Source organism: Lactuca serriola, chromosome 5, assembly GCF_051521515.1.
Source record: "Lactuca serriola cultivar US96UC23 chromosome 5, Lser_US96UC23_V15, whole genome shotgun sequence".
In the NCBI taxonomy this organism is placed as follows: Eukaryota; Viridiplantae; Streptophyta; class Magnoliopsida; order Asterales; family Asteraceae; genus Lactuca; species Lactuca serriola.
In genome coordinates this window covers 275,050,477-275,075,871 of record NC_136412.1, presented here as the reverse complement: position 1 = coordinate 275,075,871, position 25,395 = coordinate 275,050,477, and the positions used below count along the sequence as shown (strand labels likewise).

Here is a 25,395-nt window from a genome sequence, read left to right as displayed (position 1 = left end):
CTATTTGATGTTATACTATTCATTTCCTCCAAAATGAGATGAACTTTGAGTTGTCGATTTTAGTCCCTGTTTTTTATATTTATACACTTCTAGTTTATTTTCATCTACTAATTATGATTTAAATGTAATATTTAATACTTATAATATTGTGTTATATATCAAATTATATTAATTAATTATAAATATAAAGTTTGTTTTTTGTTTATCAAATTCGTATTAAAATTTAAATACACATTGAATTTTTAAAACACAATAACTATTTTACAAAAGCTTATAATTAAGTGTTATAAATATAATCTTATTTATTTAATATTATTGTAATGAAAAAAATATAGATTATATATTTGTTAAAACCAAGTTAATAAAAAATGTATGTTTGACAATTTATATAAGTTAGAAAAACGGAATATATTTTTTGGGGTAAAAATTGGATAAAAATAGAATAGGGTTGGAGATGAAACACTATTTACCTCATTTTTATTCCATTTTTTTGTGAAAAAATGAGAGTGGTTTGGAGATGGTCTAAGTGACATGACATTAATTAATAAGCATGATAGAATGACACGTGACAAAAGAAAAATCAACTTATTCTTTTATTAGAATAGCGAGATTGTCTTCCATTTGCCCTTTAGTAATTTTAACCATTAGTTCCCTTAAACCTAAATATAATCACTATAACTTATGCCTAGATTGAGTGTTTTAAAATTGTATATCACTTTTTAAAATCGAAAAGAATACAAAAAACTTAAATGAAAGTGATAGAAGGGAAAAGAAGAGACGAAGAGGGGGAGAAGGGTTTGAATTAGTTTGTGAGGGAGTTCACCACTTTATCCCACATCGCATCCTTAGAGAAAACAAATAACTTTGGAGTGCTTATATAAACCAATCAACTTGTAAGCTGAAAGGCATGCAACCATGTGGTGAGCACAAAGCGAACTATTTTTTCGCCTTTTACTAAAGAATACCGTGTGTTCGCCATTTATAGTGGCATACGCTTATTTTTGGAGAGTCCCTTTTGATTAAAGGGCTCCAACCAATGTTATTAGTTCAAAATTTTCAGTATATCTAACATATATTTTGCATAAGTTGGTTCTTTTTTACATCGAAAATCATCAAAAATCTTCCTATCTAATAAATAAATAGTGTTAACATGCTTTTGTCATGTGTCAAACAGTTAACTCAATATTACGCCACATGTCATTGTTTTGCTTTTCCAATATTAATTTCATAACCAAAATTACCAAATACTAATTACCAATTTACCAAACTCATCGATTTCAAATCCTAAAAATTTGCACATTTTACTTAAATTAATAGTCTGTAATCCATAAAATCTGGTTTTTAAATTTTAAATTTCAATAACATCATCTGTAAATAAGGAATACAATAAATTTGTCCAACTAAAAATCAGGTATCAAAACCTTAATTATCGGTTAACGCTAATATCTCCTGATTTAATAATTTTCTGGACGATTGGCAAATGAAAAGTATACAAATATATACTTTCATATGATAAGAAAGCCTTCACAGTTTTGTCATTTGTCTTATTCCTATTTCTTATTCCTAATTCTATTCCATATTCTGCTACTAAACAAGTTCAACACAACAAATATTCCATCTGTTTCTTCATGTTTCCTGTTTCTTACTGTTTGTTTCTTCACATCTTCAAATCTACCACCGCTGGAAACACGAAGACAATAGAAAACAATGACACATTAGTCCTTATAATAATCTTCCAATTTCGGTTTGCTTTCTCATATTCTATCACACGAAATCACATTGAAAAACAACAAATGAACCTATTATTTCTTATTATTTTCTTATGTTGATTACTTTTTATATGTTGATAACAACAATGTAGTTTTGTAGAATTCTAAAAGTATAATGTTCAAATAAGAAATATATTAAACTGTGTTGTTGTCAGTAGACTAAATTCATGAGTTTCCATCCTCCTTTTTTTATTTTTTGAATCGATAATCATGGATTTGTCTCACTAACTTATTTTTAAGTATTCATCACATGTGTTTCTTGACTAAATGACCATTTTACCCTTTTTATTTTTTCCAATATAATTTGATTTTTTTTCTAATAACAAAAATCACTTTCTGTTTGAGTTGTTCTTGGAAAATAAGTTATATAGTTTATTTTGGTTCCCAGTTGATTTTCATCCGAACTCACATTTGGCACCAACTGATGGTAGCCATTGCAATGGCCTTTCATTTTCAAATCAATTTTTTCATGAATTCAAAAACATGAGGGTAAAATAGGATTCAAAGGTATGAGGATTTATATAAAACTTTGTTCTTCAAAGGACAAAGAAAATTTTCTATAATTTATTATAAAGTATTATCTAAAACTAAATAAGTACAACATTCTTTTGTGTAAATTTAGTCAAGAAAACACAAAATCCCACAAAACCCACTAAATAATAATAATCAAAGACACGAAATTCATCATAGCTTGACAAAGTAGGATCTATTTGAACCGAAATACGAAACTTAAAACGTAAGGAAACATAATCTTAACAGAGGAGAAAATAAGAAAAGTTTAATGTACTCGAACCAAGCGGAAACTTTGAAATGTCAAAATAAAATTAGATACCGGGAATTATAAAATTTTAGAAGATATGAGAGATAAATTTGGGATTTAATTTTGCACCACAATAAAAGGTTAATACTAACATATTAACTCTTCAACCCCAAACCATTTCCGTCTTCTCCAAAAATATAAAGTTAATTTGTTACCTGTTAAAATTGCAGCTTCATACGATCTTCATAGTTGAATATATCTCCAAAGTTCCTCCTTTCATTTTTAATTGGAAATCACAGCAAATCGCACCTCTTGCTGTGCACCGATTTTCTTTCGAACATTTTCAAGGAGTTCGATCTTTTTGGTGTTATTTTTCATTTTATCTTTTAAGAAATCATATGAACAATCCTGGTTAGGGATGAGCATTAGAACCGACGGAACCGGAACCGGAACCGGACCGGAACCGAAATCGGAATTGGTAATAAGGTCGGTTACAGGTTCTTCATTTTTATGAAAACCGGTCCCGGTTCTAAAAACCGGAACTGGTTTAACATTTTTCCGTTTTTTAAAATGAACTCACTCATATGAAGTCGGAATTATTTGATTTTTTTCTAACATGTAATTTGGAGTTTGTAATTCATTTTTGACTATACAAACATATGTTTTTGTTAGATATTGAATCGGATACATGCCCCGAAAGAAAGAATATCGACGCTGTGTTTTTTCTATTTCAATTTTTTTTTGTTTTTTTGAATATATCCCATTTTTTTAAATGAGCATAACTCATTCATATGACGTTGGAATTACTTAATTTTTTTTCTAGCATATAATTTGGTGTTTGTAGTTCATTTTAGACTATAAAAACACTTAATTTGGTTAGATATTGAATCAGTTATAGACCCCGGAAGACATCATATCAATGCTACGTATTTTCTGTTTCAGCATTTTTTTGGAATCTGTGCGGCTTTTAAAATTAGCATAACTCACTCATATGAAGTCGGAATTATTTGATTCTTTTTTCATCGTGTAATTTAGTGTTTGTACTTTAATTTAGAATGTAAAAAGTCTTAATTTTGTTAAGTATTGAATCATTTACAAGCTCCGGAAGATAGCATATTATTTATAATATTTCAACTGGTTCTAATTTGAAAAATAACCGAAAAACCGGGACCGGAACTGGAACCGGCGCTAGATCCGGCGGTCCGGTTCCCGGTTCTTATAATATAAGAAAATCAGTTCCGGTTCCGAACCGGTCCGGTTCTAAAGCTCATCTCTAATCCTGGTATAACCCCACTTATTCATGCCTAATTTAAAGTTATAATATAGCCCCTTTACTTTTAAATAATACAATCTTTGTATTTTGTTTTTAATTTTTTTCCTAATAGGTTTTTGGAACTGTATAATTCCTTTTTTATCTTCAAATTATTTTTTTTAGCTTGAATCATAGATATGTTTATAACTTTTAGTTAGTTAACCCAGATTAATATTATAAAAACTAATTTACAAAAACTATATGATTCATCTTCAAGTTTTTTACAATCCTAATTACACTATAAATTGTTTTGCTTAATTTTCCATTTTCTATTTATAATATAAATACATAAAGGAATGAAATGGACAATTGAATGAATCAAAACATTACCATTTATACAAAAAATGTATACAGATTTTGTTTATAAAGAAGTTTTAGAAATTTAGAAATTGTTTGTAAAATATTAGTTCTCATAACATAACATGTTTTATTATTATTGTTAATAAGACTTTGTTAATTTTTCTTATATAATTCCTTATTTTTTTTATAATATATATGTTTATTTTAAAAAAAAAAAATTCTTAATTTCTGATTAATATATCATTTTCATTTTTTAACCATGGTTCCCACGGGTTATAAACTAATGTCTTATAAGAAAATGGATCTTGAAACTCTAACCAGCTATATAGGCCTTAACGGAACATGATTTATTTATTAGTGTATCTGGAACTCAAAAACAACTAGTTTTTTTTGATAAATTAGGTCACTATGGATCGGAAATGATCATCAAACTTTCGCAATTTACATAAGGGGTTAGCTAAAAAGACACCTCATTTTACCATATAGACACCTTAATTAATTTTTTCAAATACTGTAAACTTGTGTGACAAAGCACGGAGGGGAGGTTCATCTGATGGAGTTTGTCAAGTCAAAATAGAGAAGTTGAATATGAAATCAAAGATAGTTTCATTAACTAGAATAAACAAATGAGAGAAGACTCAAACGATTGATGCCTTCCTGCCCAAGCTAACAATTCTGAGAATGAAAAATGTTCCAGAATGATCCCCACACACTCCGACATCAGCCTATATAAAATATTATCCCCAAGTGCACAATAACAAACTCAATGTCCCTTCACCTTATTTCTCCAGTGGTAAACCATCCACGCAGTGGGCTTGGGCTGATCAACTGTGGGCTGGACATTTAGATTCATGGACTGTTCTTTATCAGAATCTAAATTCGGCTTGGTGTTTTGTTTGTAACTCGATCAAAGCCTCCAACATGGAAAAAAGGTGAAAAAAGAAACTCTTTATGTATAGGAATCATGGCAACAAATTTTGGAAAGAGAAACTATTCATTTATAGGAATCACTGCAACAAATTTAGAAACTTGGAGGCAATTTGGGATCAAATGCAACATCTAAAGCTGCACTCATTATTAAGGTGGCAATTACAGATTTTTCAAAAAAAAACATATTCATTCTTGTTGTTGATTGCATATATGTAAAAGCTATAAGCGAGTCACGACTTTTGTTTGTTTATTAGAAGTAAAAAGTAAAACTCATGAGATGTTTGGATGTGTTTTGGCACTAATGATATTGATTTATAAAAGTTTTAGATATTTGAACTAATACACACCAATTCACGTTATTTATAATCAAATAAAATATTTCACACTATTATGAGTAAAAATAAAACAAAAATACAAATTTACCAGTCACTAGGTGTAATATTAAAAAGAATTTCACTATAATTTTATAAGAATATTGTCTTCCATTTGCCATTTAGTAATTTTAACCATTACTTCCCTAAATAATCATACTTTATGCCTACATGGAATATTTTAAAATTGTATATTTTGTTTGAATTATTTAGTATCTTGTAATCACTTCTTAAAATCCAAAAAAAAATTACAAAACAATTAAATCAAAGTAGTAGAGTGGAAAAGAAAAAGACAAAGAGAGAGGAAGAAAGGTTTGGATTTATTGGGGAGCTTATCCCACATCGCCTTCTCAGAGAAAACAAATGGTTTTGGAGTGATTACATAAACCAATCAACTTGTAACTTCAAAGTCACAAAGCCATGTGGTGAGCACAAAGCGAACTATTCTTTCGCCTTTTACTAAAGAATACCGTATCCTCGTCATTTATAGTGGCATATGTCTATTTTTGGAGAGTCTCTTTTGGCTCCAACCAAATTTTGAAGTTCTAAGTTGTTAGTATATTTAATTGCTCATTTTGTGATAAAGTATTTTTTTGAGTGCCTACAACTTAATCTACTATTGGAATTCATGTTCTAATGAAAAAAAATAATGGTTTCATTTAAAAGCAATCATATCTAACAAATGGTTAATTCTTAACGGGTTAATGACATAGAAAGACAACGTAGTTTAGGGTCTGTATACATTAAGGTAACGATGTTTTTTTTCGTACACATTTGTCAATTGAACTTGTAGGACATGTACATATTAAGGTAATATGATAGATGATCTTAGGTTTTGTTGATTTGGCATATTACGTTGCATTATGTCGTATTACGTGGAATTAAATGAAATTACTTGGCATTTTTTACACATTATATGAATGGTAATTTGAATTAGGGATCATAAACAAAAAAACCCACCGCTTTCGTTCCTTCGTTCCCCTCTCTCTTCGTTCTCAATGTCGAACCTTTGTAATTGAAATCCCTTTCTGTTTCTTCGACTGTAATGACGAAGGCATCATCCCTGATCGTAGATGTACACTATAATGGTGTATTTGCCCCAACCCCCTTGTATATTTCGACCCAGACATCGCATCTGTACGATATGTTGACTTCAATACTATGGTATTTTCAGATTTCATTACATTCCTTGAAAAGCTCACATAGAAGATCAACTGCAAGGATGTTTACTACTGTCTTCCACATGAAAGGTTGAGTGAAGGGTTAGGAGTAATTCAGAATGAAGGAGATTAGAGAGAGTTCCTAGAGGTTGGGAATGGAAGCCAAGAAAAAAGAATTAATGTATTGATCAGTACAATGAACCCATTTTTGATTGGATCGAAGAGGAGAATCCTAATGAATATGATTCGGTTGTAGAGGATGAAGACGAAGTTGATGATTCTACATTTTCGGACGCTATTTTACCTGACCATAAAGAGGATGAGGTGGTGTCAAGTAGGAAACCACTTGATGATTCATTTCTTAATGCCCTTTGTCCTAACAAGAAATCAAAAGATGGTTCCGACACAGATGCAACAGACGAAGAAGTTGATGTGAAACCAATGTATCTTGTCCATGATCCAAACCAAAATTGGAAGAAGATGGTTCCTATACTAGGTATGAAGTTTTCTGACCACGATGAGCTTAAATGTTTACTAAGTAATTATGTTGTGAGACATGGATATAATATATGGTATGAAAAAAGTGATAATAACAGGTTGGATGAAGGATGAACATTCTTTTCAAATTAAGTCACTGAAAGATGATCACAATTGCTCCAGGTCATTCAAACATGGAGCAATTGTGAGTTATAGGTGGATCGGGAAGCATTTTGTTAATGAAATATTACAAAGACCAATAATGAGCTTAAGGAAAATGAAAGCTAAAATTTCCAAAAAATTTAATATTATTGTTAGTTTGTGGCAGTGTAGGAATGCAAAAAGGTTTGCATTGAGTAAGATTGAAGGTACTTTGGTTGAGCATTATGAAAGGTTGTGGGATTATGGTGAGGAGATTATGAGGTCTAACCCAGGGTTTACAGTAAGAATGGATGTGGACATCATGCATGACTCAACTACATATTTTTCAAAGTACTATGTCTGCTTCAAAGGTGTCAGGGATGGTTGGATAGAGGGATGTAGAAAGGTGATTTGTGTAAATGGCTGCTTCCTGAAAGGCTTGTGTAAGGGTGAGCTTCTTGCAGCAGTGGGTAGAGATGCGAATAACAACATCTACCCTATCGCGTTGGATGTGGTAAATGTTTTGAATAAAGTTAATTGGAAGTGGTTTCTTGACATTCTCATGGATGACATTGGAGGGGGAAATGGTAATGGACTTACCATCATTTCAGATGGACATAAGGTATTAGATTGCTTTCTTTTTGCTTTTTGTTTTTTACTTTTAATTTGTTTAACATTAAGTTTTACATTCACCAACATGTTTTAATTTTGACAGGGATTGTTAGAAGCTGTGAAAGAAAGGATTCCAGAAGTTGAGCATAGGCAATGTGCTAGGCACATCTATGCTAATTTTAAGAAGAAGTTTGATGGTGAACATTATAGGAAATTGTTTTGGGCTGCTGTAAATAGTACCATTGTACCAAAGTTTGAAGAAGCTATGGATGGAATTAAGAAATTAGACCCCAATGCCTATGATCATCTTATTGACAGGGAACCAAAATCTTGGTCAAAGGCTTTCTTTGTAGAAGGGAGGAATTGTGATGCTATGGAAAATGGTGTCTCGGAAAGTTTTAATAATGCAATCAGGGATGCTAGAAGAAAGTCGATCATCACAATATTGGAAGAAATAAGGATTTGGGCCATGGAAAGGATTTATAATCAAAGGATCATGGGTGAAGAGTGGGATTTGGATATTTTCCCAACAGTTAGAAAGGAGTTATGTGACAACTGGAAAATTTCATGTTAAGCAAGGTTTGAAATGTGTTTATGTATAAGTACAACCACAATGTATCCTTGTTGCAATAAAACTTTGAAAGCCAAAAGGGCATTGTTTGTATAAGTATATATATATATATATATATATATATATATATATATATATATATATATACATACTTTGAAAATCATATTCGTAATAAACACTTAAAAGTGAAGCCAGGTCAAATAGTTAGGATTTGATGCATGATTTATGCAATGCCTTTGATATTTCGGATTTGGGGACCCAAGAATATGAGATTTCAGTTATACTAGGCCAAGATCATATGCTTAGGCTGAAATCACCCTTAGGCCGAAAACACCCAAGATCCAAACCACTAGGACCAAAAACACCATTTGTGGAGGGATTAGGACCGAAATCACGTGGGGTATAAGGTGATTTCGGTCATGCCTTGGCCGAAATCACCAATTTGATCTTTCCTAAGGTGATTTCGGTGGGAATATAGAGATAAGAAGTTGACTTTATGACTTGATGCTTTACCCTTTACCCATGCAAAACAATACCCAACATATATCAACGCAATTAACCAACGGTTAACCAAGCAAATATCCCATCAACTTCTACTCCTTATCTTTGGATGAGATCACCTCCACAAACCCCACCATTTCCCGTTTACTTCCTAATACTTCATATTATCTCAAGAACTAAGCCGAAATAATCTTCCAAGTTCAAATCCTCCAAGCTTGTTCTTAGAATTTGGTAAGTGTTTCTTCAAAAGCTAGTGTATTTATACACTTTCATGTTAGTTTCATAATATTTACACATATTATTATGTGTTAAAACTCTTAGGATAATATCACCTTCAAAGAGTTCATCAACCACATTCAAGTGTTTAGGCCTAGAAATCTTCACACCATATCTTCAAAACAACTCACAAATCCACTCAAGGTGAGTTCATACCCCCATATTTTTGAGTTTTTCATGTTTTAGGGGGGGGGGGAATACAAGTCAAAAAAAATTTTATCATACAAATATTTGCATGTTTCATCTTTATGTTAAAGTATAAGCCATTATTTGCATAAGATGTGATTATTACTAACTTTTGTACAAATATTTGTGATATATTAGTTTTCAAATGCAAAACTAACAAAAACAAAACATGATCTATGTTATAAAAATCATGAAAAAAAATTATGATTTGTAAAACTATAAGGTTTTTGGAAGCTTTTTACCAAAATATAGTTTTTCTAACAAAAAGGAGTACATTCTAGTTATTTCACTATTTTGTGGGTTACAACCCAAAAATATGAAGTTTGGCCTTACATTTTGAAACTAAACAAGATGATTACTATGTATTTATATAAATGATTATACAAATGTTCTTGACAGACAAACATAATAAACTATAATTCGTATAGTTTGGGAGTCACAAAACTACACTATCATTTCAGAAGAAACATATAATTATTTAAAGGTATAATTATTCCATTTACAAGAAAAAGGAGTTTTCAGTTCACGTAAATTGATTGATACTAGTTGTGAGACATTTGGCTTCACCGTACCCACCAGAGTACACATACTAAGACCTGCATTATAATCAAAGTCTCTTGTAGGGAGAGCGTGACACGTGTGTATATATCTATACGGGATTGACAGCCCCGCACCTCAGCTGTTAGCTACAGTTAGACCGACCAGTCGAGCATGACAAATGTCGTAATAGTTCCGACGTCCGAAGCACGTCGTTCATGCAACTAGTCGCATTAGCATGGTTATAATAACTCACATAGGGTATCGACAACACATTTGATTTACGGGCTAACATACATTCAAGTAGTTTTATATAAAGATAAAACTTCATAACTCCATTTCTCAGTACAGTTTTACTTACATTTTTAGTCTTGGGATCTAAGACTTACAGCTCAGTTATAAAGAAAATATCGGATTTTCTAGAAGTATACAGTATCATTTTACTCAAAACAGTTACAAATTTGTCTCATACAAAACACTTATGAACTCACCAACTTAATTATTGACATTTTTCAAATTCACTTGTATTCTCATAAAATTAGTAAACAGGTAACCACAAGAGTTTTTGGTAGATGAGACGTCGTCGCATCACGTTATTTACTTTTGTCATATGCATTTGATCTCATGTAAACAATGTTTTTTTAGTATAATGTAAACTTATTAAATATTCAATACAATGGTTGTAATGCTTTGATCGCTACTATTTGAATGTTATGATACTATACATGAAAGTCATCCACCCCCACATGTTTCCGTCGTTCTGGTTTGGAGGTGTGACAAGTTAAAAGATAATAATATAACTCAAAGGTGAGTAAGATTTGTTTTAAATTTACATTAGCTAATGATTGATTTGATTTGGAGTGTTAACTTGCTTTTTTTTTTACATATTTTGGGGAGTTTATCCAAGTGGCTATCAACAATTTGAAGTAAGATTTGGTAATGATGCATTTGTTGTGGATATAATCAGAAGGGTATGTGAATGTAGGAGTTGGCAGTTTAGAGGTATCCCATGCTTGCATGGCTTGGCTGCAATTGCATACTTGAATCATAATGCAGATTCGTATGTGGCACCTTGTTTTAGCAAACAAAGTTTCCTTTCAAGCTACACTTACAATGTCCACCCTTTAAATGGTAGTCCAATGCGGCTGAAAACAACTTATCAGAAGCCTTTACCTCCAAAAAAAAAAGACTACCAGGCAGACCAAAGGTTAAACAAACAAAGGATAAGTCATAATTATAAGGTACTGGTAAAAAGAGGCATACAATATCGCGTGCAAAAGGGTTGCAAAAGTGTAGTACTTACAGTGGCATTATACACAAGAAATCAAGTTGTCCACGAAAAGGTAAAAATGAATTTATTTAGTGTAGTTCTATGTAATTGGAAACTAATATTAGTTTGTTTTCTCAGGAAGGGGAAGTACAAGTGGAAGTGGAAGTGGACATGTACCCATACAAGAACCTATACAAGAACGTGTACAAGAACGTGTACAAGAACTTGTTCAAGCTCCTGTTCAAGCTTCAGAGCTTCAAGAATTGGAAAGATGCATGTGCAAAAGAGGAAATTTTCAGAACATATAACCGAGATTGGTCTAAGAAAGAAAGTTGTCCCCAAAGGAGGGATTGGTTGTAGTCAAAACATGCCGGTAACTTTAGAATGATGTGCTTGTTTACTACTAGTATCTTTTGTCTGACACAAACTTTTCATCTTTTGCATGGAATTAGTAACAAACCTTAAGTCTTTTGTAATGTAACTATGCTACCTTACTACTATAATGATGTAATGTTACTATGATACTAGTAAGGGGTATTTTGGTCATAACCTGCTGCAAGGTTATGTTGATTAATGTGTTAAGGGTATTTTGTAGTGGAACTGTTTCTATTAATGTGCATCCTACTTTGTAAATATTTTGGAAAAATTAATGAAATAAACGTGTTAAGGGTAAGTCAGTAAACTAAATCAATAAACTTCAAAAAGTTAATCATTATTATTAGTTAAGGGTATTTTGTAGTGCAACTATTTCTATTAATGTGCATCCTACTCTGTTTCTATGAAATTTGTTTTACCAAAACTGCAAATCCAAGGGTAAATTTGTCAAAACAAATTCTATTTTATCATCCTACTTTGATTCTAATTTATCATCCTACTTTGATTCTACTTTAGCATCTTACTTTGAAATCCAAGGGTAAATTGGTCAAAACAAATTTGTTTTACCAAAACTAAAACCTGTTTCATATCAAAATAATATAACAAATCAGATCTCATTCATATCAAAATAAGTGTTACAAAGTACAATACATCTTAATACAACTTCAAAAGATTAGAAATACCATTTCACAATCTAAAAGATTACAACCAACACAACCTTAGCATTAATCTACTTCTTGATGATTACAATTACTACTTCAAAAGATTAAATAAACACATCACAATGAAAACAACCAACAAACACTTAACAGTAAATTGTTTATTCTTTACTTCTTCCAACTCTTTTCTAAGGCTCAAAATGTCACGTTGCAGAACTTCAAGTGTTTCATCAGGTTCTACCCATTCCCAAAAACCACACCTTTCTTCTGCTTTCTACATAAAATACAGGATCAAGGAGTGAAATAACCAATACAACAACAAATATGAACCAAAATCTAAAAATCGAAAAAATGGCATACCCGGCATATCATAAACTTTCTTCCAGGATTGTTTTCCGTCCTTGATGTGCGGATTCGAGATGGAAGGCCACAGTAGCAAGGAGTGAATCCATGACTTAGAGGTGAGGGAGAGAATGTTGAAGAAGCCGTCAACATTCTAGGGCACCAATCTTTTTCTAAGGTAAAAATCATAAAAATGTATCGTTTGGTTTAAATAAAGGATGAGCAGAGGGTGATATGTCACGTAATATGTCAAATCAGCAGAAACCTAAGATCATCAGTCATATTACCTTAATGTGTACAGGTCAAACAAGTTCAATTAGAAAGTGTGTACGAAAAAAACATAGTTACCTTAATGTGTACAAACCCTAAACTACGTTACTTTTCTATGTCATTAACCCATTCTTAACAAGTATTAGGGAAGGAGCTAATGTTGTACTTTGATTAAAGTCCAAAATCTTGCCTGTTTGCTTTTGCTTTTTGGTGTCAAAGTTGAAATTAACATTAAAGTGTCAAATATTATTTAGACCGTTGGAAAGTGAGATGAATAAATTTAATGAAATGTTTCTAATTATCCGTTTTATCCTTATAAATTGGTGAATATTTAGAATTTGTAAGTGTAACTATCTATTTAAAGTATATTGCAATAGGAGCTCAAAATCAAAAAAAAAGCCCAACCAATGTTTTTATTTTTTTTTCACACCTCCATATGGATTGTCGGAAACAAACAAACCCAACATTATTCAGGATTTATAAGAAGATAGGAGAATTAAATTCGATTAAAGTGAACTATTATTTTGAATTTATCTTTGGTCAGGATTATCTTTTACCAACCGTCTTATTTAAAGTCGAATATCTAAGCTTATTGTGAATATCCAATATTCTCTTTAATAATACATGGGGGAAAGGTCTTGAAGAAGAATATTCGGTAGGGAGTTCATCCAACATCTTCTTCTTAGATAAAGCAGAAAACCTTGAAGTGACTACATAAACCAAGCAACTAGGAAGAAAAATTCAATTGTATAATACCTTGTTTTGCCTTAAGACTAAATTAGCTAAGTATTAGTGTATTTGGAACATAAAAATACTTCTTTGTACTTGAACTTGATTACTAGAGTTTAAATCAGTGATTCAAACCTTTTTAATTTATAAAACGGAACTGGACATCTTACAAATGACTATCAAGTCGTTTATTCATGTTAAAAAAAGTTAGGGATCATGTGCTTATTATTAGCAGTGAAGGTTGAAAACCAAAAGCATGCATTAACATTAAGATTCACTGTGCAAAACCCATTGAATCATTTAGACTTATTTGGCAAATGAAATGAATGAACGTTTGCAATAATACTTTAGACTTATTTGGCAAAAGAAATGAATGAACATTTGCAATAATACGTACTACCGATATAGATTGTAAAACTACTTTTTATTTATTTTATGTATCTTTTCCCATATAACTATCTAACTAAGTTACAATACAAAATTAATAAGAGGTTTTCACCTATTCTTTGAAGTCTAGGTGAGTATTTTATTTGTAACGCGATCAAAACCTCAAAGAGTCAAAGTTGATAGTTAATCATATGTTCATACATGTCATTGATCTCGTAATAATACAACATAAACTAGTCATAAAGAAAGTGATAGGCAAAAAAGAAATGACTCAAACTCAAATCAATATTTGTACTAATTAATAGATAACAATAGAAAATGGTGCATCATCTCATGAGACTATGAGAACACACTCTGGATGGAATTCAGCTATAACATGTAAGTAATATAAAGTATATCATATCATAAACACAAAATGGCTAGAAAAATAAGTCATCATAGGTGATAAGTTGGCCAATAAATTAGTTGGTTAAACTAACAAAACCCAATTAATAAACTTATTACATAAATCAAGAGTCCTATATTCATAGTTCATAATACCGGTTTATCATTGAGAATAAGTTTTTCACTAATAACCAGGTACGTGTTAGTGATTTTAGTGTCACCAGGACATTTTGTGTAATTAGAACTTACATGTGAGCTAAGGAGCTTCGTAATTTATACTCTAATACATGTTTGGGTATGTGTGGAGAGCACATATGTATAAGTTCAAATTAGAAGCCGGTTCGACGGCAACTCGGGGGTCCGGGGGTAGCGCTCATTTGGCGGGGTCTAGGGACAACGCCCCTAGCGTGGTCCAAGGGGTAGAGCCCCTGGCTGGGGCCCCGCTGCCAGGTCGGTTTTGGAAACCATTGATTTCTTTATTAATTTCGGAATCCCTTGACTTGTTTCTAAAGGATCCCATGACGACCAACCCTAAAACAAAACCCTACATATCGTTTTCTATATAAATGATTATTTTTTAGGCAACGTTTGGTGCATGGGACTAGAATGGACAGAACATAACAAGATTCTTTCGGACGGCGTTTGACATGGATGGAACAAGAACAAAAGTAGTTGTTGACCAAGTCAAATATGACAATTTTATTAGATTTTAGTCCCACCAAAAAAGGTGGAACAAAGTGGAACAAGAACAATTTGACACAAAATATCCTTAAATATTTTTCTTCTCTTCCTCGTTTATTATTCTACCATCGCCTTTTATTTATGTTCATCTCTTACATTTTTAATTGTTTCTTCAAATAGACTTCAAATTGCAGAAGAGAATAATTCATTAATAGCAGCGAATACAACATCAATTTCTTTGATGCTTCCTATGTTTTTTTTATACTTCATTATTTTAATCTTATTTCTTATTTGTGATTATAGATTATTATATTTGACGTCCCATTTTAATATATATTCATTTTTCCTTTATAAGATTAATGATGTATAGCTATTCCCCATAGCAACCGCTAGAGGGAATTCCAATATGCTACAAAGGTGTGTGTAAAATGTTATATATAATAATATTACTAGAACGTCACTTACAAGTATTATATCCGAAAGCAAATTGGAAATGGTTTATAATTTTTTTTGATAGATACAAGGATAATTTAGTAATTTTACAATCTTGTTCCATCGATTCATAGTCTTACCAAACACTATATAGATAGATCATTTTAGTCAAGTCAAGTCCAGTCCTGTCATGTTCAGTTTAATCCCGAAACCAAACACTACCTTAAGGAGAAAATAACACCTATTAGCTCTTGTTTTTCTTCATATGAACTCAAAATTCTCTATCAATTTGACTTATGTTTTTTGTGCCTAGATTTGTAAGGGTCCCCTTGGGATTATCCTAGACCGAATTCCTTATAATCTGGGCATAATGTAGAAATATCAGTTCAGAAAGTGTTTACACGATCCAAAAGGGTATCCAAATCTCCACTATAAACCTTACCAAACTTTCTAACAGTGCATGCATAGTTAAATCTATAATTTAATACATATACACAGGGGTGGACGCAAGAATACATACTAGGTGTTATCGAGGTTGAAGTAGGTGTTGCCGATGCAAGAAAATAGGTACAAAAATAGAAATGTTTTCCACGACGTACAGAAAAAGTAGGTGTTGTCGCCCATGCATATACAAGTTTCAAAGATGTTGAACTTATACTGTGTGTGTGTGTGTGTATATATATATATATATATATATATATATATATATATATATATATATATATAATGAAATCTTTAAGGTGTTGTTTGTTTTTTCAGAGACGAAATTTTGCGATCTACGGACCACATCTGTAGTAGAAGAGGTGGACCAAATGCTTGCAGTCTGCAAAAAAAAAATTGTTTGTTTTTTAAAGTCTGCAGACCGCTAAAAATAATTGATTTTTTAAAACTTAAAAGACTTTGAAAAAAAGATTAATAAACAAATTATAATAATTTACATACAATGTACAAAATCTAACAATTTCTGTTGCATTATCCGGGTCATGGGCGGAGATGTCATACCCCAATCTGTTGGGGTGAGTTTGGACATCGGGTCATGGGTCAGACCTAGGTGGTTCTGCATACTACAAAGATAATCTAGTAGATCAGGCAACGATTGCAGACCACTCAGAGTCGGAAGAAGTGTAACACCCAAAGTTTTGAAGGCCAAGAAAGGAAAGAAAACCTTAATTTTAAGGGGCGACTCGGCGAGTCCAAGGAGGAACTCGGCGAGTCCGAGCGGGATCCAGGTCGAGGAGTAAGTGACCGACTCGGCGAGTCGGCCAAGGTGACTCGGCGAGTCTGGTCTGTGCGTGGAAAACCCTAAATTCGGGACTTGGAGCCTATATAAACGTCTTAATCTTCTTCCTAGGGTTCCTTACTGCCTCTTTAGCCCTGGATACCAAACCCTAGCCGTCATATCCTTTGATTGAGCCATTTGTTGCCTTGGAAGGTGCATTAAAGCTTGGAGAAGGAAGAAGGAACTTGGAGGAGCAAGAAGGGACTATAGATCTGGGATTGTGAGTTCATTTTGAGCATTTGGAGGTAATAAATTAGTTCCTGGACCCTTTTTGCACCTAGATCTATGTGTGGTTGTTGGGGCTTTTTAGCCATAATGTTATTATTTTGAGTTAGAAGCCAGATCTGAAGTTGCTACTTCAGATCTAAGCATATTATGGTCTTGAGAAGCATAAAGTAGCAGCCCTTGAGTTGATTATGGAGCCTCTTTGCCTTAAACCCTAGTTTGTGGTGTATTTTGCCTAGATCTCCTTCTCTATACGTAAAGTTTGCAACTTTACGTGAGGAATAGGCTTGGGAAGGGTAGATCTACAGTTTGGAGTCCCTGCATGACTCAAAAGTCCTCTGCATGTACGAAGGACCGGATGGACTCGGCGAGTCCTTTGAGTGGACTCGGCGAGTAGCTTGAAGATGAGGAGGAACTCGACGAGTGGGATGAACAGCTCGTCGAGTCGGATGAAGTTGGGCATGAACTCGACGAGTTGGAAGAAAAACTCGGCGAGTTGGATGAAGATTGTCTTGGACTCGGCGAGTCTGTTCTTGGACTCGGCGAGTCAGGTCGTGAAACCCCAAACCCTTCGAGTTGAGACTCAAATCAGTGAGTCGAATGGAGACTCGGTGAGTTGGACAGGTCAGGACTCGGTAATCGGTAGACTCGGCGAGTCATGGACTGACTCGGCGAGTCGAGTCGCGAATAGAAGGACTCTGAACATATGAACTCGGCGAGTCAATAGGGTGACTCGGCGAGTAGGGTTGACCTGGGAGGTTGACTTTGACCAGGACTTTGACTTTGGCAAGAGTGACTTAGTTGACCTTTGAAGGTCAGTTAGACTAAGTGTTATGTTGATATTGGTAGCTCGGGGAGCTAGTGGAGCAGCAGTTCGGAGTCAGTGGTCAAGTAGCGGTCAAAGGGATTAGCAGCAACAGTTTAGCAGTATCAGGTGAGTTTCCCTTTGTATGAGTGGGTCTACAGCCACAATGCCGGCCCATGTAGTTATGAGTAGAAGACCCGGGGGTTAGCCCTAGGCACAGTATGCTAGTATGATATTCAGAACAAGGTCCAATGATAGCGGGTGGGTGCCCGAGGAATGGTTTATGTGATAGTTATACTTGCTGTCTGCGTGATACTTGTATGTGCCTGGTAGGGTGGTGAGTGTGGGCGAGGTCCCGTACCTCACCAATAGCAGAGTGTGGATGGCGTTCCACATCTCATTAGCAACAGATCAGGGGCGAGGCCCAAGATAGGGAAAGAGTGAGGGAGGGCTGGGCCCGTATCTCACTATCAGTAGGAGCATGGACGAGGCTCCCTGGCTCATCAGTAGAGTTCGGTTGTTAGGACCGGAGGGTAGTCTGACACCCCAGATACGTCTGACAGTATGTGATGTTATGTTTATGTGCTAGCATGATATGATGTTATGTGATAGTGGTAGTAGGGGTGAAATAATCCCCACTTACCGGTCGACAGGACCGAAGGGGTAGGCCAGCACCCAGATATGCTAGGCAATATATGGCTTATGTGTTTATGCTATGCTTTTATGTGGTAGTGTTAGGGGGTGAAATAGTCACAGGTTACCGGTTGAAAGATACCGAAGGGGAGGCCAGCACCCATATATGCTAGGCAGTATCCGGTCGAGAGGACCGAAGGGGAGCCAGCACCCAGATATGCTAGGCAGTATCCGGTCGAGAGGACCGAAGGGGAGCCAGCACCCAGATATGCTAGGTAGTATCCGGTCGAGAGGACCGAAGGGGAGGCTAGCACCCAGATATGCTAGGCAGTATCCGGTCGAGAGGACCGAAGGGGTAGGTCGGGCACCAAGATATGCCTGACAGTGTATGTATGTTATATGATTGTATGGTATTATGGGGGAACTCACTAAGCTTCGTGCTTACGGTTTTCAGTTTTGGTTTCAGGTACTTCCGGTAGCGGATATGGAGCTCGGGATGATCGCATGGCACACACCATAGATTTGCCAGCCTGGGAATGTTTACTCTGATAATGAACATGTGTTTTGAAAACTTATACTCAGATTATGTTTTGGAATGATGTCTTTGCTTAAAGTAATGTTTTATTAAAAGAAATTTTTGGTCTTAAATTTTGGGTCGTTACAAGAAGAGTTATGCCGACCGACGCTGATCCGAGTTGGAATTTCATGTCGGTGATATGGTGTTGCTGAAGGTCTCACCCTGGAAGGGTGTGACCCGCTTCGGGAAGAGGGGAAAGTTGGGTCCCTGATATATCGAGCCATTCCAGATTATTTCTAGGGTAGGCAAGGTTGCTTACAGGTTGGACCTCCCGGAAGTGCTCATTTAGATCCATAGCACTTTCCACATATCATAGCTACGGAAGTGCGTGTTGGACGAGGTCACGATTGTGTCGCTAGATGACATTCAGGTTGATGAGTGGCTGAACTACATAGAGAGACCCGTGGCTATATTGGATAGAAAGGTGAAGGGTTTGAGAAGTAAGGAAGTACCTTTGGTGAAAGTATGATGGCAACATCGAAGGGGTTCCAAGTGGACTTGGGAGCCAGGGGCAAAGATGTGGGAGCATTATCCAAAGTTATTTGCCGCAACAGACTTCGAGGACGAAGTCAAGGTCGAGTGGGGGAGAGTTGTAACATCCTGGAATTTGTAGGCATTTTCGAATCCTCCCTTTTATTATTATCCTCGTCATTTGTAGTCCTTGGGGATGGAAGGGTGGAGCCATGAGATGCCCTAATGGCTAAAGTTGCAAATTTGGATCAGGAGGAGTACATAAAGCATACATAAGGGTACGCTAGGCGTACACTTGTGTACGTTGGGCGTACTCACGTCATGAGAAAACCCTAATATTTAGGGTTTGGGTGGTATATAAGTATCCTTATGAGCTCATAACCCTCTACCATTTCAGCCTCCATAGTTTTGAGCTGTTTTCCCCAAACCCTAACCTCTCATTTGAGTGTATGAGCTAAAAGTGTGGGTTTTGAGTGGTTGAAGAATAAGAAGTTGCATCAAGCTGTTGGAGAAGTGAGGCAAGCTTGAAGATCTGAGATTATCTTGTCCATTAGAAGCTTCGGGAGGTAAAAAGCTTATACCTTTATGTTTATATGATGTAGATCTTGCCTTGATAGCTTTATGACACCCTTCTTGTCCTAAAAAGTCCCAATATTGAGCATGTTATTGTAACATCCCGACTCCCATGTATAAATTTTAAAGCTTTATATTCATATTACTGAAGGAACTCGACAGGTTAGAGACCCCAACTCGTTGTGTCGAATCTGATTAGCCCGCATGGTTTATGGTATCTACTCGACGAGTTGGAGGACCCCAACTTGACTAGTAGAGGCTGTATATGAAAACCCTACTTTTTAGGGTTTACACCCTATTTAAAGGACCTTAAGCCCTTTCCTCTAGCCTCCTTACCACCTTTTGACGCCCAAAAGCAACCATGATCGATCTAAACCCTATTCTTGAGTGTGTGAGAGGCTAAAGTGTGTTTTTGGTGCATTTGTTGATGAAGTTTGAAGATTAAGAAGCTTGGAACGAGGGGAAGTTTGTAGATCTGGTATCTACATTGTGTTGGCATCCAGTAGAAGGTAAAAAGTCTTTACCTTGGCTTTCCATTTCTTAGATCTCTTATTTTGTTGGAATATGGGCATTTTGGTGCAAAATGGAGTCACTTTCAAATTTGAGCTTGTCACAAGGGCATGGTTTCAGATCTGGACTCCTATAGGCCCTTATGGACATAAAGCCTCAAGCTTTATGAAGCTTTGGACCTCCTCCATGTCCAAAACCTTAATCTAAGGCTAGTTATGAGTGTTTTAGCCTCATGGAGCCTTTCATGCATGTAAAGTTTGCAACTTACGTGATAACAACACCCTAGGATTCTAGATTTACAATTTGGAGCGTTGGTTTCACTTGAAAGCATCTGAATGAGAAATGGACTGAAGGAACTCGACGAGTTGCATAGTCAACTCAACGAGTTGAATGAGGGTTTCCCGCTTTCTGGATTCTGCATGAACTCAACGAGTTAGAGAGGTAACTTGACGAGTTGGTTAGGGTTTTCCCGACATTCTGGATACTGCATGGACTCGACGAGTTGTCTGGAAACGCGGCGAGTCGACTAGGGTTTTCATGACTTCTTGAGTTCTGAAGGAACTCGACGAGTCAGTAAGCTACAATCAACGAGTTGGGTCAACATTGACTGTTGACGTTGGCTGTTGACTTTGACTTTAACCAAGGGTTGACCACTTTGACTTCTAGGGGTATTTTAGTAATTTGGAAATTTATGGAAGTGTATCATTGGTGGATGTAGGTGTTTGTTTGGAGCTGTATTTGGGGAGTTTTACATTATCATCCCGAGCTACTTGTGAGGTGAGTTGTCCTCACTATACTAACGGGGTCGAAGGCACCAATGCCGATCCTTCTTTTTGGATTGTTATCCTGGTTATTTCTTGATGATATGCTTAGTGACCTGGTAGGTCGGTATCCTGGTATATAGGATGATGCTATGTTAGTGATCGGTTAGGTCGGTATCCTGGTATAGAGGATGATGCTATGATTAGTGATTTGGTAGATCGCCTTGGCTATCTGTACATGCTAACCAACGTATGATATTTATGTGCACATGAGTGTTTGATTGGGAGTTGGATTAAGGCGGTCATGATTTGTGCTTGTGTTAACATACTCAGGGTGGATCGGATAGATTGTAGACCCGGTTAGGGCATACTAGTCAGACCGAAGGCCCTACGAGCGGTCTGGATAGGCTGAAGGCCCTGAGAGGCGGTCCAGACATGCCGATAGCTCGGAAAGCGGTCCAGATAAACTGATGGCCCTGCGAGGCGGTCTAGTCAGGCTGATGGCTCATTATGCATGTTTGTTTTTATGATATTGATATGGTTTGTATGGCATTGGTATTTTGGGGGAGGGGGAACTTACTAAGCTTCGGGCTTACAATTGTTGATTTTGTTTCAGGTACTACTGATGATCGCGGGATGGAAGAGGCGTGATCGTGCACCTCCTTATGTTTTATGATTTGATTATGGGATACTCTGACATGAAACCATTTTGAAAACAAATTTGTAATAATTATCGGTTTTTGAATGATTTAAAAAGTTTTTAAATTGGCATGATTTTTATGGGTGTTACAAGTTGGTATCAGAGCCTTGGTTTGAGTGAATAGGAGGAACACTCGTGTGAATCCAATCTCAAACCAAGGAAAAGATTTTCAAAATGATTTTCAAATGGTTTTCAAATACTAAAGGAGCATGCAGAGTGTACGATCAGTGGGAGCCAGTAAGTATACCCCAAAATACCATACGGGTATTTGATATTATGATATGTTAGAACAACATGCTTGTTCTAGGCTAGGGATCTTCAGGAATTGCATGATAGAATTGTTTGATTATATGATGCCTGATAGCCTAGGGTTTTCCTTATATGAAATTGACATCATTAATGTAGTTGCTTAGTGTATGCATCATAGTTGTACATAATTAGGATCTTATAGCCTGAGAATGTTTGGTTTGACCTTATTTCTTGTGCTTGTTTGATGAAGGACTTAGGGTAGGATCAGATATAATAATATCTATAGGGTCCAACGTTATGTATGACTAGCATACACGAGTGTTGCGGGGTTGGTGGAAGTTTCATGGGTGAGTTGTGCGGGGTCAGTCAGCCAGTTATGAGATATTTAGCCTTCCTCTAGGAGTGAGGATTGAGCGCACGCCATGCTTACGTATATTGCTAGGGCGTTGTGATGACACTTGAAACAAATATGGGTAGGTGTGGAAGGTAGTATGGGCCCGTACTACTGAAAGCACAGGACCCACACACTTGGAAAGGAAGTCACAACCCCTAGGGTTTTGTTGGGAGTTGGTTCCCGGATTATTATATGGAATGTCTAATATCTTCCTGGTATATTTTCAGCATGGTGGTTACCAGACTATTTATAACTGGATCCAGATCAGGATCAGGAGATGGAGGTTAGGAAGGACCAACAGTGCTCGAGTTCATTGGTCAGATGAGGTCGGATGAGTTCGACGCAAGGATTCGAGAGATCCTGTATGATGAGGTTGCTACTCTGTTTCGGGCACAGTTGACGGAGATGTTTGGGTCTATCAAGACTGCTATGGTGGAGTACTTTGTGGCTCTTGTTGAGACAACTGTCGTTGCAGCCTCTGCAGCGGTAGCTGTCTCTGGTGGTGGGACCAGTCGGGCTTTCCAGTACCGGGACTTCGATAACATGAAGCCCTCGACTTTTGATGGGATTCATGACCCAATTGTAGCTATGAGGTGGCTGTCTGACGTGGAGGGATGTTTCTTCACTTGACCATGTCCTACTAACCAGAAGGTCAAATATGCCTTGAACCTGCTGAGGTTCGGGGCAAAGGACTGGTGGAGGTTGATGACAGGGTCGTATACAGATGATCAGAGAACTGCAGTTACTTGGGAACAGTTTAGGGATATGTTTCGCGCTCACTACATTCTGCGGGTCGAGCGGGAGCGGTTAGCTCAAGAGTTCTTGGAGTTAAGACAGGATGTTGAGATGGTGACAGAGATCAACCTTATGTTCACCGAGAGGGCGATATTTTTCCCAGAGTTTGCTTCCGGTCAGGCTCATATGACACGTTATCTGAGCATACTCAAGACTGACATCTGTTAGTTTGTTGCTACCTAGCGTTGCGATACACTGCTGGAGTTAAATGAGGCCGCTATGCGGTGTGAGCTGGAAATCGAGTTACAATTACAAGAGCAGAGGCAGGCCTCGGTGTAGTTACAGCCGACGCCAAAGCGATCTAAGATTGTTGATTCTAGGTCGGGAGGCTAGCATGGCCGCACTTGTGGCAAGTGCGGGAAGGGTCACTTTAGGGTTTGTAGATCTAGTAGTGTGTGTCGCAAATGCGGCTAGGAGGGGCAATTTGTGATGGATTGCCGCAAGCCAGCCCCGGTTCAGGATATGAGGATATGCTACCCCTGCCATCAGGTTGGTCATGTGAAGACCAACTGTCCACAGCTCGCTGCCAGGCCGACGTAGGCTCCAGCGCCGGCTATGTTGGGTTTTGAGCATTCTAACACTCCTAAGTGTACATGCAACCCTAAATACCTTGGATCTATGTTTTCTCTATTATACATGCAAATATGAAATTTCCAAGGTATTCATCCTAACTAGCATAATAACATTGATTCATATGAATATATCAAGTTAGAATTATGTACCTCTTTGATGTAGAATGTCTTCATGAAGCTTGAGTGCCTAGTGCCCCAAGTAGGACACCTCAAATGGTTCACACAACATCATATGCACTTGGAAAGACTTGAGAGAATATACACACTTCATGTAAATCGGCTAGCCCTTTCTCTCACACATTGTGGCCGATTTTCTCCAAGAATAAGATCATTATATAGTTCGGGTTACACCATGTAAACCCTAATTGTCATGGCCTTTCATTTCCATGATCCATGGATACAAATACACCATGGAGCATCCATGGAGCATATTATGGGTTTTAGCCCAACTTGACAATCCATGGAGCATTAGCCCACTATATAAGTATGGATGATTACACAATCAACCCATATATTTAATTAGTCTTCTTTTGAACACTTAATTAATACAAGATTAACTCTTGATCAATACTAATTAAATAATCTTATTAATATATTAGAACTTATAATATATTAACCAACCTTAAGTGTTATTTCTCTCATTATAGTCTATCCAAATGCATGATGCCATGCAACCAAAATGGACCATGTCGGGTCGGGTCAAGTCTTATCAATTACAGTTATGGACTTAGACATTAATCCAATAGGCTACACTGAGGATTACTGACGGGAGTCAGAGTAGAGCAGGGCTCCCGAGGGCTCAGGGACGCACCTTCTAGCTTACAGCTGAGGAGTCCAGGGCAGCACCAGATGTGGTTACTGGTATGTTTCTATCCTTTATCTTACTGATTATATTTGTTTTATGCTTATATTTTTTGTACCTTGTTAGGTACATTCTTAGTGAACTCCTTACCTTCTTTGGTATTATTTGACTCCGGGGCGAGTCGGTCTTTTGTCTCTCAGTCGTTCAGGAGGGAGTTCGACTTGCCTGTAGGAGAGCTAGAGTGTCCGTTGCGAGTCTCCATCGCCAACGAACATGGTATTTCTGCTTCTTCAGTCTATCGGGGTCATGTTTTGGAGATCTTTGGGGTATCTTTCCCGATAGACTTGATTCTGATTCCCATGGGGGATGTATGTGTGATTGTGGGTACGGACTGACTTAGTCGCTTCCGTGCCACGATCGACTACGAGGGTTAGCGGGTGATAGTTAGAACCCCAAGTAGGGGAGAACTAATTATCTACGGCGAGGGCACCAGATTGGGATCAAGTTTTTGCTCAGTTGCCAGGGCTCGGCAGTACATTCAACACGGGTGTGCGGGTTATTTAGCGTATGTGGTAGATACATGGGTCACGGATCAGGTTTTGGTTTCAGATGTTCCG

General features: G+C 36.3%; 1 non-coding gene and 1 pseudogene across 1 annotated transcript; both read left to right on the top strand.

Annotated features, from left to right (window-relative positions):
- The first annotated feature begins 911 nt into the window (after nucleotides 1-911).
- LOC145055800 (U5 spliceosomal RNA) lies at nucleotides 912-1,029 on the top strand. Its single transcript, XR_013685354.1, has one exon. It is a non-coding gene; the product is annotated as a U5 spliceosomal RNA (small nuclear RNA).
- Nucleotides 1,030-5,858: 4,829 nt separating this feature from the next.
- LOC145055805 (U5 spliceosomal RNA) lies at nucleotides 5,859-5,970 on the top strand (annotated as a pseudogene).
- Nucleotides 5,971-25,395: the final 19,425 nt, after the last annotated feature.